The sequence below is a fragment of the Etheostoma cragini genome, chromosome 1, assembly GCF_013103735.1.
Source record: "Etheostoma cragini isolate CJK2018 chromosome 1, CSU_Ecrag_1.0, whole genome shotgun sequence".
In the NCBI taxonomy this organism is placed as follows: domain Eukaryota; kingdom Metazoa; phylum Chordata; class Actinopteri; order Perciformes; family Percidae; genus Etheostoma; species Etheostoma cragini.
The window spans coordinates 18,404,070-18,417,729 of record NC_048407.1 but is presented as its reverse complement, the minus strand read 5'-3'; the positions used below and the strand labels follow the sequence as shown (position 1 = coordinate 18,417,729).

The window sequence follows — 13,660 nt, the reverse complement described above, 5'->3', positions numbered from 1 at the left end:
AGTCCCATCAGTCCAAAGCTGTCTGTCACATTTACAAGCCAAAAAGGCTTTCACAGTGAAACATCCAGATGTTGGTGAACTGGATAACTGGCTCAGCCTCCTGGCTGCAGTAAGGATCTGTTAACATGTAGCAGGTGGCTAATTTCCACCCCAAGACTGATAGAACTCGAAACTACTGCTCTCACCACAGGGGGAAGGAAAACAGTGAACAAGTATACAATATGAATCCGTCAGCCTTCTTTGAAAATGCATGTTTTATAATGAATCTTTTATAAATGTGATTTGAATCCTTTATTCCTATGTCTGAGAACTCGTGTGAAATCCATATAACGCATTACATTAACTTTCATATTTCGAACAAGTTTCATAAAACCTTGTTGCAGAAATCGATGCAATCTGTTGATGCTCTTGTAATCGTTGCGTTATTGATCCTTGTCTGTTGAAGATCCTCTTAAAATCGGTACACTCTTTAACTGCCTAATCTAATGAATAGTCTTTTATTTTGCCACTTCGATGTGCTTGGTCTAACATCTGTTCTATTAAGAAGGTCTTTGTTGACTGTCAGGCAGCATTAGTATGATAGAGTGGTGGAGTGCAAATAGGTTTATTTTTTGTATAGGTGGGCTGTGTACAGATTTATGAAAGTGTTCTTAACTATTGTATGTTTTACCTTTAACTTGAAATAAATGTACTATTTGGGATTCTCACATTTGTAATGTGTTGACATATTAATGCATTATGTTAGCTGCAGGTTGCGCTAACCTGCTCACCAGTTTGCACAGCTGTAAGTTCATTTGACATAAACACATACCATCTATAGATAGTTTGATGATGGTACATCAACATTTGTCAGCCCTACTATGAGAAATAATGTAATAATAAAGGCTGGATTAACCTGCTGAGGTGTCAACCTAAATTGACCCCCCACACACCTTCTGCTTTCTCTGCTTTGCCCCTGCTTGTTATCCAGTTGTTTATGCACACATCGTTTTCTAAAGAAAAAGTTAGGTTCTAGTGAGCTGATGCTTATGTGGCTGAATCTCTGACCTTTTTGATGATTTCTGTTCACTGTGTGGACGACAGTTTTCTTATCCATGACAGTTTGATGCCGCCAAATTGAAAATGACTCTTATTTCCTTAAACCTTTACAGGCATGTTAACAGCTTGATTTAGGGTAGAAACTGTCTTAAATAAATATGACATGATCAAAAACATCTGGAACCCCTTTGGAAATGCCATGTTGAAATATATTGAACTAAACTACAAGTATTTGTCTGCAAATGTTTGGTAACCCTCAGTATGTTCTTTTTTTTGTTAAGCAAAAATGATTTCCATACAACTGCGTCATCATTTCCTGTGCAGTCCACTTTTCCCTTTTTTTTTTTTTGTTCTTCCCCTTGTTGCATGCAGTTATACGGAGGAGACTATTTTTCCGCAAAAAAAAAGAAGAGTCAGTTTTCAGGCTGCACAGACAGAAAGCGACACAGGCTCTCTGTTAAAGAATGGATCATTGAGCGAACACTGCAACAACACACAAAGACAGGTAAGCTGTTTGTTTCACCTCATTAAATGTTCTAAATGTCTACAATTAAACGGCATATTTACCTTTTTTAACAAACTTGCAGTATTGTGTAGCATCTTTAGAGAGTGTGTTGATGAGAAAAGACAAGTTCCTTGTATTTTATAGTCTGTCGTGTTGTTGACATGATTAACATCACTGGCATAAAGTTATTCATACATGCTGACTTTGATCGATGTTGTTTAACTGTGTAATCCACTGACGTTTAGGAGGAGAAGTAGTTCTTCTCAGCTTCAGTGTCGTATTTGCATCAGTTAGCCTACAGGGGGCGCCTCAGCCTTTGGATTTGATCCATTCAAATATTGAATGTCTGCTGCACTCTTTACACATACACTCACATGTGTTTTCCTTCATGTACCTACACGTTTTAGTTCAATTAAGTCTTTCTAAGACATTTTGCCAAACCCATCTCACACGCACACACACACACACAGACACACACACACTCCAGTGCATGAGACATTAATATGCTACATTCTCAGACCTATGCTGTAGCTGCTATCTGTGTGGTGAAAAGCTAAAATGCCATGAGATAAAGTACTGTCCTTGTGCTAAACTTTGCTCCTCAGTAGCACAGTATGTTGCAGCTGCAGTTATTCAAAGCATTTTTAGACACAGTAATATGGCGTCACTTGTTATTGAGTGAGCAAAGAAACTTGTGGTTTCCTGACATTTCAAGTTATTCTGTCATTACCTGATTTGTTACAGATTATTGTTGATTAAAGCTAATCAAGCCATTTCTATTCTATAGTTGTGTTACATACTGTTTCCAAAAGATAGAGAGTCCCCAGAATTAATAACAACACACGAGTTGCCAACACATACACACAAGGTCGTCAGTATTATTTCAGAATTTATCCTCTCTGTTGGTCATAGGCTGCAAAATGGTGTCTGTATGAACAAAAATATCAGTCAAGGCAGGTTTGAAATGTACCTGAGGCTGAAAATGTGAATAATGAAACCGCTTACATTTCTTATTATTCTCCCTGAGCAACAACAGAACATCAACTGTAACATGTTTTGCATTCAAACATTACAAAAAATTTAGTAGTGACAGTATATTATTTCAAGCAACTGTGCAGAAGACACTTGCAACTTGTTTTCTTCCGTTTTAAAGGGGAGAGGATGTCTTTACTCGACAAGTTGTGTCTTCTCTCTCAGTGCTGTCTGGAGTTTTGACGAGACGTCAGCCTCAATATAATGTTGGAGTTTAAGAGCTGCCTCAGGTCTCTTTCTGAAACCCAATGTGGTGTTTATTGCACCAAATATATGCTTTCAAATGGGTTCAATATTTCCTATAACTCCCTCGACCCCTCGAACCATGTGAACATCCAGAAGCTGAAAGAAAGAATTTGAGGTGTAGGTGGGAAAATCCCCACAGAGCTGTGAGATAATCCCCCTTGAATGTTTTAGGATTTCAGATTTACAGTGGATCCTTAACAAACACACATAAGGTTTTGGTCATTTTATTTGAGAAAATAAACACTCATTCCCTTGTGGCTGTGGCTTTAGCAGGTGTGTAATCATGAGAGTGGAAAGAAAGACTTAAGATTTACAGCATTGGAGCTCTGCGGTCGATCTTAAAACTTTCTTTTTATTAAGCAGATTTAATTGTACTGTGTCCTGTCAGGGATGTAAGATTTCATTAAGTGTGTATGTGAGCAGATGCATGTTACGAACATTTTAATGATGCTCCAACTTCATGCAAGTAGAGGATGTGGCTTTTAATGAGAAATACAGATGGTACTTCAATCAATCAACAACAAATTCCATGAGAGTACAAGCTTAGGTTACGTTCTGGTAAAAATCCCATGAAAAGGAATCACTGTTTCGATCTTTTGTGCTTGCACAGTGAGGATTTGCAGTGATTTCAGGAAGGACAATCTTTAACGAGACCTTGGAAAGGTTTAAAGTCTCTGAGAAAAGCTGCACAGAGGCAGAGTTGTAGGCTTCCTGCTGACTTAATGTGACGAACTGTGATGACGGATGTCTGGGTTTTGTGACTTCCTTTGTTTCCAAGTCTGCGGGATGATAAGACACTCCAAGAGACTGCAAGGAGAGGTTTTATGGATGGGCAGTGCTTGCACATTTGGTGGGAAAGTGTTGCATGCAATAGCATAGAAAGATACCCATGAATGGCAAAACAATTACTTGATCGATAGTAGGAATATATTGTGAATAGGAGCTATTTCACAGGAATAGATTTAACAGATAAAACACCTTTTGGTGCTAAGCTCGACAGTTTTATTTGACCTTAAGGAAAAAAAAGTTCAAACTTTCTGTTGTTTGGTGCGTTTTTCTTTTCTTCTGAAACAAGGAGTTACTGACAACTTCTATCACCAAATTGTCCAGCAAAAGAAACACCAAAACTATGGTTTAAATAGATTGAAAATGCACAAACTTCATGACAAATCAGATTGAAAAGGGTATTAAAATGCAGAATGTCATTGCATCGTAATTCATGCATCTTAACAGTATGTTTTTAAGGATGGTCCATTTAATGATGGCAATCCTCGTCATGTAATCCCTACGGAGCAGATACGTTTTGTTTTGTTTAATCTTTTTTTTTTAATCTTTATTTAATCATCTGTTACATTCAACAGCATTTGAAGGATTAGTTTAATAAACAAATTGGATTTCTCAAGAAACGTTTTGTTTATGTCTGGTTTTTATTGTGAAGCGCTGTGATTTATGATCTAGAGAGGCATTCATAAATAAATGTACTTACTCATTTACTTATTATTGTACAGTGAAAAGATAAACACATTTTAATATTTAGGCTACTGACTACTTGACCACTGAGAAGCATACTGGACGGATTCGGATATCATGTACAGTAGGTTTCTCATCGTGCGTCCAAATAAACATGCAAAGTTACAGTCACAACATCCAGTCTGAGAGGTTTTACAAGAGCTGACATTACGAAGATGCTTCTTGTTATGTTTCAGAGCCACAGCACAGAAAGAGTTATGTAGTTTCATTTGATTGTAATTGACCTAAACATGGGGGATATTACATTTTGGGTGAATATTTTCATTTTTGTGGTCGCCTCAAGTTTAGACCTGTGGTTCAGCTTGAAGCACCCAACCACTTTAGATTTGCATTTAGAATGCTGAGAGATATGCAGCAGTGGAATGTTACTACCCACATTTACTAAAGTAACTAGATGAACTAGAGTAACTTAATGCAAAGCTGCATCTCCTGCCAGATTTGTGCTTTGTTGCACATGTAACCATGCCAACAAGTTGGCAACCTGTACATCACTGCAGCAAGTTGAAAGGTTAAACCTCTGAAGGGCAGCAAAAACAACTTTTTTTTAGTGGGCGTCGAGTTACTCTTTACGTTAAAGTGATGTTTTTAAGTGTGCTTTAGTTACGTAAAATAAAATACCAAAACAAAAAATCTGATTAGTATATCATATTACAAACAAACATGTTAGCACACCAAAAATATAATGTTTTATTATGCTGATAGAGACTATGTACTTTTACTTAACACTAAGTATGATTTTAAATGCATGTAAGTACATTTACTCAAGTACTCAACTTAAGTACAATTTTGAGGTACATGTATTTCACTTAGCCTTCTTCCATTTTATATAACTCAATGCTTGTACTACCCTATTATAAGATCTGTACTTTTCTATGACAACTACACTTACTAGTTACTTTTCAGATAAAGATTTTACATTAAAACCTATCATCATTTTGTAAATTACCTCGACCATCTACAACATTAAAATGCTGCTTGACAGTGAGAGGGGCCATTCTACTGCATAATGATACTTTTACTTTTGACACTTTATGTATTAATACTGTGAAAGTATCAAAAAACTCAATCTGCAGAAAAATGCAAATGGTTCTTTGTTTTATTGTCCTTTCTCAGCACTTCCATACGTTGAAACAAAATTTGTCCTCTGCATTTCACCCATATACAGTGGGCAGCTGCAGTGCAGCACTCGGGGAACTATACAGTATTATATGTATAAAGTTAGAAAGTGTAGCTACAGTGCCCTTAGAGTCATTCCCCGACTGCAATGACGGTGCATACAGCACATATGTGGAAGACCCAGAATCAGAGTAGATTGGGCTTTTCTTTTCTTTCACAATAAGGTTGCTTGAAGAGACAGACACTAAAACAGAGCATTTCACACACAGGGTGAATTCAGGGATAGTCAGACTGACAGTATGAGAAATAATCATATTTTTATCATTAAAGCAAGTAGTTGAAACCCCAAATATGTATGAACCTTAAAATTAAAATAATATAATATAATATATAGTATTTTTTAATTTTTCAGGATTGGAATACTTCTTCCACCGCTAAAGATATGGCTACAACATATACTAATGTCACCAAAGTGTATTTGTATATGCATGCCCTATCTCTGCTAACCTATGTCTATCTCTGATTCAAAACTTGGTCAGTGTCTGTATGCACACTGCTCTCTGGGCTGCTTGGCTATACATTCATCTCGGACAAATGAAAGACATCTTTGTGAGGGTTGAAATATATTCCTATGAGCCAGTGTGGAGGATTTCAGCATGACAATGTGTTGCATTGCTGGCAACATGGGTTTCATCCCAGCAGCAGCAGCAGCAGCAGCAGCAGCAGCCCTTCAACTCGTGAATATTCATCCTCACTCCTCGGCCCCACCGTGACAATAAACAAGGGAGAAGGCTGAATGCCTGTGAGAGGAGGGCAGGGGGCCAAATCCAGGGGAAAGTGGGGGGCAAACAACCCGTTTCTACGGTAACAAGTCCTGCCTTCCACTCTGCAGCAGGCTGTAAGGGAGGCTACAGCTTGTTTTGTCGGTTTTGGTTGGAAAGACTTAAATCGGAGTTTATTGAGAAGGGCAGGTATCCGGAAAAAAACTGCCAAAGTTTTTCAACGCGACCGGCACCGTGATTCGTGCGTCGCAAAGGGGATTATAATCTCAAAATGACGACAGCAATGGATGTTAGGAGAAACTCGGAGGTAAATGCCGCCTGCTTTTTGTTTTTTAAAACCTGTTTTTGACGAGCAAACAGCGGGGTTAAACTATGAGCTATAGGAAACCGGTAACAAACTACCTAAGACAAGGGTCCAAAAACCAACCCCTAAGAGTTATTATTGTAAAAAAAGTTGCAAGGTGCGTTTAAATGTAGGTCATAATCTCATTGTGACCATATTTGGTCATCGAAATTTTTAAACGATGGAGTGAGCAGAAAGCTAAAACGCCAGACTTTTTTTTCCCTTTAGTTGACCCTTTGAATGAAGAAAAATGTCCCAGCGGATACAGATAGTGACTCTGTGGATTGTAATTAGACCAAGTTATCGCTTAAACATCTAAAAAAACAGTCAAAACAGCAGATAAACAGAAACGTAACAGGACTCCAGATGAGTTCACAGTGTCCTTTTCCTGTTTTAGTTTGGACTTTGAGGGATATGTGTTATGTTTTGGGAGATAAAACTCATATGACAAAAAATGTGTGCTGTGGGTTTTTATCTCACATGCTTATGGTCATACAGTTTTTGTACATGGTTGTATACATGCAGTTGTCTTTGTTAATGTGGTATAAACTGTATAACAGACTGTAGGCTACATGTCATATACAAAACAATCAAGTTTATATGTAGTATTCAAGACCAAATTCACACAGTATTGTACTTGCCCCCCACAACATGACACTGTTGTCATACTGCCTTGTTTAGTTAGTTAAGGGGCTATTCAATTTAATTTAAGATTCAATTTTATTTAAAGTGTAAACTTTGTAGCAGATTACAATGAAATTTGGTGCAAATTCAGGCCATAGGGTAAGCAATAAGGGATTTTTGGTGTAGATGTGGATCCGGGAATCTTTAAAATGATTTTGTAAAACTGAAAGATTTGCCTTATTATTATTATGATTATTATTACTATAATATTTCCTCTACTTTCTTGTGATTTCTGGCACTTGGATTGAAAAAATATGGTTCATGCAACACATAATTTTTTTAATGTGAATTTCCGATTCACCTGATGTAGATTAATAAATTCTAGTATTAACGCAATGCAGTACTGGCAATGACATGCTTTCACTGAGTGTGTTGTAGTTTCAATATGGGAAGCTTTGCTGCATTTATCCTGATTATGAATGTTTATATGAGTTTTCTTAACAGAGTACAACTTAAATTCTAATGATTTTTTTCTTTTTTTACTATAATGCAAATCCTAGATACATGACTGGCTTTCTTTTTTGCTCACTCCCCCCCCCCCCCCCCCCCCCCCCCCCCCCTACCTTAAACTTTCTATTGTGCAGATCAAACAATGACCTTTCCCTCTTACTGGACGGGGCTGTCAACACAAAGCTATTGAGGAAATTCTTCTCTGTTTTACTTTCAGTTAAACAGGAGTGAGCCTGGCTTATCACCAGACACTATTAAAGGGACTGTTGTTCGCTGAACTTAATGGTGAACCTAATTTTCTTCTTGGAAATGGGAATCTATAAAGAAGGAAACAGCTAATTATAAAGCTTTGGAACTAGGTGATCTTGAAATATTTGTGGATCATTTATTTATTTAAACCTGTTTTAAAACATGATTATATGTGCTCTAATTTGAGCGACCTTTATATCAGGATGGAGTTATGGAAGAGAGCTGTTATCATCCTGTTAGGTCTTTGTTAGGTTGAACTCAGGTGCTGCAGGTATTTTCTTGGAATGAACAATATGAGTTGCCAGTTTGAAAAATACCATTTTATTTGTTGTGGTGGTAACAGTGATTCACCTAAGTAGATAAAATTCACACTTCCTTCCTCCTTTTTCAACGCTTAACTTTTTTGACCTGCAAATGGGCTGTCGTTGGTATTTTTTAACCTTTAATGAATTGGAGTTGAAGTTGGAGAATGCTTGCTCTTTATTAGTACTTTACCTCACATGCATGCACTTGTTGCTTAGTGTTAAAGTCTGATACTGTTGGCTATAGATCAGCTCTGAAGAAACAGTTTTGTTCAGGCCTGGCTGAAGGGAACCCCAGCCAGAGCTGTTTAGAGTGGAGAGAGTATTTTCGTATCATTTCCTCAAAGCAGATTTCTTAGTTGTGTGTTGTTCAGGTCACAAGACCATCTTTCTTAACTTGAACCCCCAAGCTCAACTGAAACTATCAACCACAGAGAAAAATTGCGTTTTTAATAAGAAAATATACTTCCACTTTTCCATTCACCTCATGACGCATCATCCTGATTTTCAGTTGCCTGGCAGTACTTTAGTATGTGTAAGTTGTATTGTAGCACAGTTGTAAGTCAGAATCAGTATTTATGTGAACACAGTTTTGATAAAAAAAAAAACTTTGGCAGTTTCTGCCTTTGCTGTTGAGCACTTGCATGACAACACAAATACATCCCTGATTTATCAGCCTCTGACAGGCTTTGACACTTGTTACTATAGGTCATACTCTACATTGTGATTGGATTACCTTTGCTCAGTAAAGGGATTTCTTTATAGACTGTTGTTTAGGTTTTCTGTCTAGTAATTATATGTGGGCAGCCAGATGGTGTAATCTTTTGCATGTCACATTATAACCAGTTCCATTCATGCACTATACACCCAGTGAAGTGCAATGAATCAATGTGATCTCCATGACACCATGTCTCCATAACATGACATCACCATGTCAACTTTAAAACGTCATAAGATGCCTTAACTAATTCACAAGCAGTTCACCATCAGTGGAAATGCCTGAATAAAAACGCTGTCGGCTGTTTGTAAACCTTTTAGCTCATATACACGTGTCAGAACATATTATATTCAGAATAAATTGAGCATGCTTTTTCTTAGAGCTTGGAATTTGTAAATCCTTTTAATAAAGTATCTATCATCTCCTATATCCTAGAATACATTGCTATTTGCTTTGTCTTGGAGAATAATTGTTGGATTTCAAGATCATTTAATCCAACAAAAGGGAAGGTATTTCTTTATCTTCCATTGTCATTATTTTCTTCTTTCTATTTATGAGATCACTCCCAGTTATCTAAGTTCATTCACTGTGTCACTGCTCGATGTGAGTTGAGTGCAGATGTGAGTTGTGCATGCGTCACTTTACAACAAGTAGCCTACAAGATGCTAACGAGAGACTTCTGTAATGTGAGTGCAGTAAAAATGGACCTACTGCTAGCCACAAGCTAGCAACTAAACACAATAAAGGCTGGATTGGCGTTTTGAGCTAAAGTTAGCGATCAAACAAGCATAGTTAGATTAAACGTTTTTGAAATTATTTCCATCTTTTGTTATTTGTAATGATAAAATTCATAGTTATGAATTATTTGATGGATTTCACAAATTCTAGTATGACACATTATGCCGTAAACTGTTTAAATCTGAGCATGCACAACTCATATCTGCTCTTGACTCACATTGGGTAGTGACACACTGAATACTTATGTCAAGAGTAGAAATGCTAATGTGAGCATCTGAAGCCAGATTGTCGAAAGTGAGTTTGCAGTCATTTGTTTCTCTTTGTATTTTGAATGTGTGCTATAGAAAGTGTGAATTACATAATAGGTCATAAGGGAAAGATCACCTTATAGTTAAAAGAAACACTAATGGCAACTGTTGGCAAGATGTTATGACTGGCTTAGGTGGAAACGTGTATAACAAGCATAACAAGTATAACAAGTTTAGCAAATTATTGATGGAAGCAGATTTGTGGTGACATTGCAAGTTCTTATCCCACGTCTTTATTTTCTTGCAGAATATGTAAACAGTTGTTTATGGAAAAACACATTAGTTCTGCTTTTTTTTTGCTGATTTCTTTTTAAGAAAAAAAGCTTTTGAATTGCACATTTTGATTTAATGATACCAAATCAAGTCTCATAAACATTGGCCATTATGCTCATAGTAGAGAAAATGAGCAACAACACAGGTGATCTACAAATTATTGTAAATTATTTTACAAATTATTGTTTTTGTTTGCTAAACCCTGACTATAAGACAGAAGCAAACAAGAATGCATCTTGCCGACTTTATGTCCTTGAAAAAGTCAAAGACTGTGTCAAAGAGGTCAGCTCTGTGACACAGACTCTTGCCCCCCTGCTGCAGCTCAGATGGATTTAAGCCTGTTTTCCACATGCCTGCCTCTGCAGCTGTGCATGCTCATATCTAGGTTAAACAGAAGGATTTTTTCCTCTGTTTCACAAAGAGAAAATATGTCATGATCTGTCTGGAAAAAAAGATGCTGAAATTGCTTAAAAAGGAGTTATAAAAAAATTCCAAGAATTGGTTCCACCTGGTCAATTGAGCTATATAGTGTCAGCATGGCAAACCATGTGGTGGAGTATGGAGGTGATTATGTACGACTATGTGCCACTGCCAATAGCTTCAACCGTAGTGGTTTCTTTTACATAGAGACACATTAAAGCTGTCAGAGCCTTATACTGCTATCCAGAGACAGTAGAGTGTAATACATCTGCTTTTCCATCATGTTTGTCCTGTAGTAAAAGGTTGTTTGTGTGAACACTTCTACAGTTTGTTTGTGTTATAAATTGTATGTGGATTGTATTATCCTGGGTTGAGTATCAAGAGCTGGACTCCCTTTTTGCATCTGAACCCCCCTCAATGCTCTGTTTTACATGATCTTACTCAATCAAAAGTCTCTTTTTGTCTCATTGTGAACAAAACTGGTCTTTCTGCAGATATTGAAACAATGGCATGGATCAGAGTGTGGGCTGAAGCCTGCCAGTGAGTCGTGACGTCTGGAAAAACTTGAGAATTCGCAGCAGAGATTTTCACTCCTCTTTTTGAAATAGCTCCTTGGCTGGCCATAAGCTTTGCGGTGTCTATAAAACAACAACCTTGAAGTCAGGTTGCTGATCAGCAGAAACCGAAGACCAGGTCAGCCAGAAAAGCCGAGGAGCAAGAGACAGAAGTAGACAGCATTAGCCTCGGTTTATGCACTCTGTTGTGTCTGCTACTGCATGTTTCCGGATGAACAAAGACCAAAATAAACCCAGTCGCCGGTTAATGAAAGTTATGACGTCATAAAATTAAAACACAAAATTGTGCTGTGCTCTCATAGTCTGAACATCGAGTGCCAGGTGCTGAGAGAGCGCATATTTGAGTGTAGTCTTTGCTGAATGAAAAACAAGCTCTTGGCATTAGGTCCAGGTGTTTCTGCCCCTCACTTCTGCTTTCTTTCACTCCTTTGAAAACATTCTTTAATACTTTGAATGGTGCCGCAGATCTTATGGATAGGGAAAATATTAGAACATTCCTGCATGTAGTGGAGAGAATTGTCTATCAGATGATCTGTCACATGTGACAACGCCAAGGACGTGCAGACTCTCTTTTGAAAAATATTTTACCTGGTAGAGTCTGTCTCTTACACGCACACACGCATGCACGTACAGCTGATAAAAGACTTACTTTTTAACCACATCTCTCTCTCAAGGACGTATTGAACACAAAGAGCTCTTTTATTCCAGGCCAAGTAGTCTAATGGAGACACTGTTGTAGTCCCATTTCATGAAAATGCTCTTGTTGCTGAGGGAAATATGTGAGATTGATATTCCTCTCCTGTTTCACTGGAATTGTACCTTGTCCCATGTCATGTGACACATAAAATGATTGATTGATTAATGTAATCCGTTAGTAGTTATGGTATATGAACACAACAAAACCAAGAAAACCATGCCATTACGTCATTAAGATGATGGGCTTGAATATCTCAAAGAGACAGTTTGGCTTTTGGGTTTTGTTTTTAAGTGTTTTTGTTCATCTCGCTGAGTCGGGTTTAAAGTAATGGCAGTTGCTGTTACATACAGTATAGTGATTAAGTAATAATAATGTATCCTTTATTAGTCCCACAAGGGCAAATTACAATTTACACTCTGTTGTTATTACACACATTACGGTTGGGGGTTCAATGCATTGCCCAAGACGTGAACTGGCCCATGTGACATGTGTCACATGCTGCCATTCTTTTCCTGACATGGTTGGTCAGTTGGTCAAAACACCACCCTGTTGTCTTAACTATATAGTAATTTACATACTTGAAGCTACGCCAATCAGTATACTTTATATAAACAGATAGTTAGTGTAAGTGGTGATGCTCTGTGATCACAGTCACTGAGAATTAAAACTTGACCCTTCAGTTTCCCTGGGGTCTACAAAGCGTTTTGTCAGTCCTGGAAAAAAAAGAAAAAAGATCTAAAAACCCCTGCTACCTGCTCATGCAGCAACAAACAGCAGACAGACAAAGTTAGAGACCAGCTGGTGGCGCATAGTGGAGCAATCAGAGGCAAAAGAGACAGATATTTCCCTCAGAAGTTGGCCAGAGAGAGTAAAAAGCAAAACAAGAGTTAATATTTTGAATTACATTCATAAGGTGCTCACAAACACCACTCCAAATAATCACAATAATCTGTTTATCGGCTGGATGTTTAAATAAGCCACAACCTTACGAGTTTGCCATATTACCTTTATCCATTAGAACTATTCCAGAATTCTAAATATCTAAAACTATGTTTTTTTTATAGGAGATATTTTAAACATGGATGTGCCTATTTGGCAAAGTACATTTGAAGAACATATTGCAGCATTTTCTCAAGTGAAAGATTTATTTGGCACAACATTTTCGATAAACAAATTTCTTAAAGTGCCTGTATTATGATGGGTTTTGGGGTTTTATTTTGTGTCTCTGGTGCTATTTTGTCAATGAAACCATGTAAAGCTAGTGTGATACAAGCTCAAAATATAATTATGAACCTCAAAATGACCATAATGTGGGCACTTCCGTAACAGCCTCAGGCCAAAGTGGACCCACATACATTAATGTCTGTTTGTGCAGCTCCTCATTCTGTAAAATATCTAACACATTCTAACACCAATCAATGTCAGGGTTGTAATCAAGACACTGTCGTGATTGAAGGAATCAGCATGAAGTGGTTGACTTCTCACTGTTGACCGTTAGCTCGCCCTTGGCTCCGACATCTCAAGAGAAAATTTGTCTTGAATCTGGTTGAACGCACTTTAAAGATACTCTAGAGCTTTGTTGTTTACAGCCTGTGACTGAGATGGTATCAGACCCCAGGAAGTCAGTTGGCTAACGCCTTGGTGTTTACACTGC

General features: G+C 37.6%; 1 protein-coding gene across 2 annotated transcripts in view; it reads left to right on the top strand.

The window, feature by feature from the left end:
* Positions 1–1,398: 1,398 nt before the first annotated feature.
* Positions 1,399–13,660, top strand: part of dennd2b (DENN domain containing 2B) — a 49,214-nt gene continuing 36,952 nt past the window's right edge. The window contains exon 1 of one of the 2 annotated variants that reach the window (XM_034881320.1): positions 1,399–1,543. The gene's annotated coding sequence lies outside the window, so the exon portion shown is untranslated. Of the gene's footprint in view, positions 1,544–6,204; positions 6,557–13,660 lie in introns of those variants that run through there. The other variant, XM_034881241.1, reaches the window with a different exon arrangement.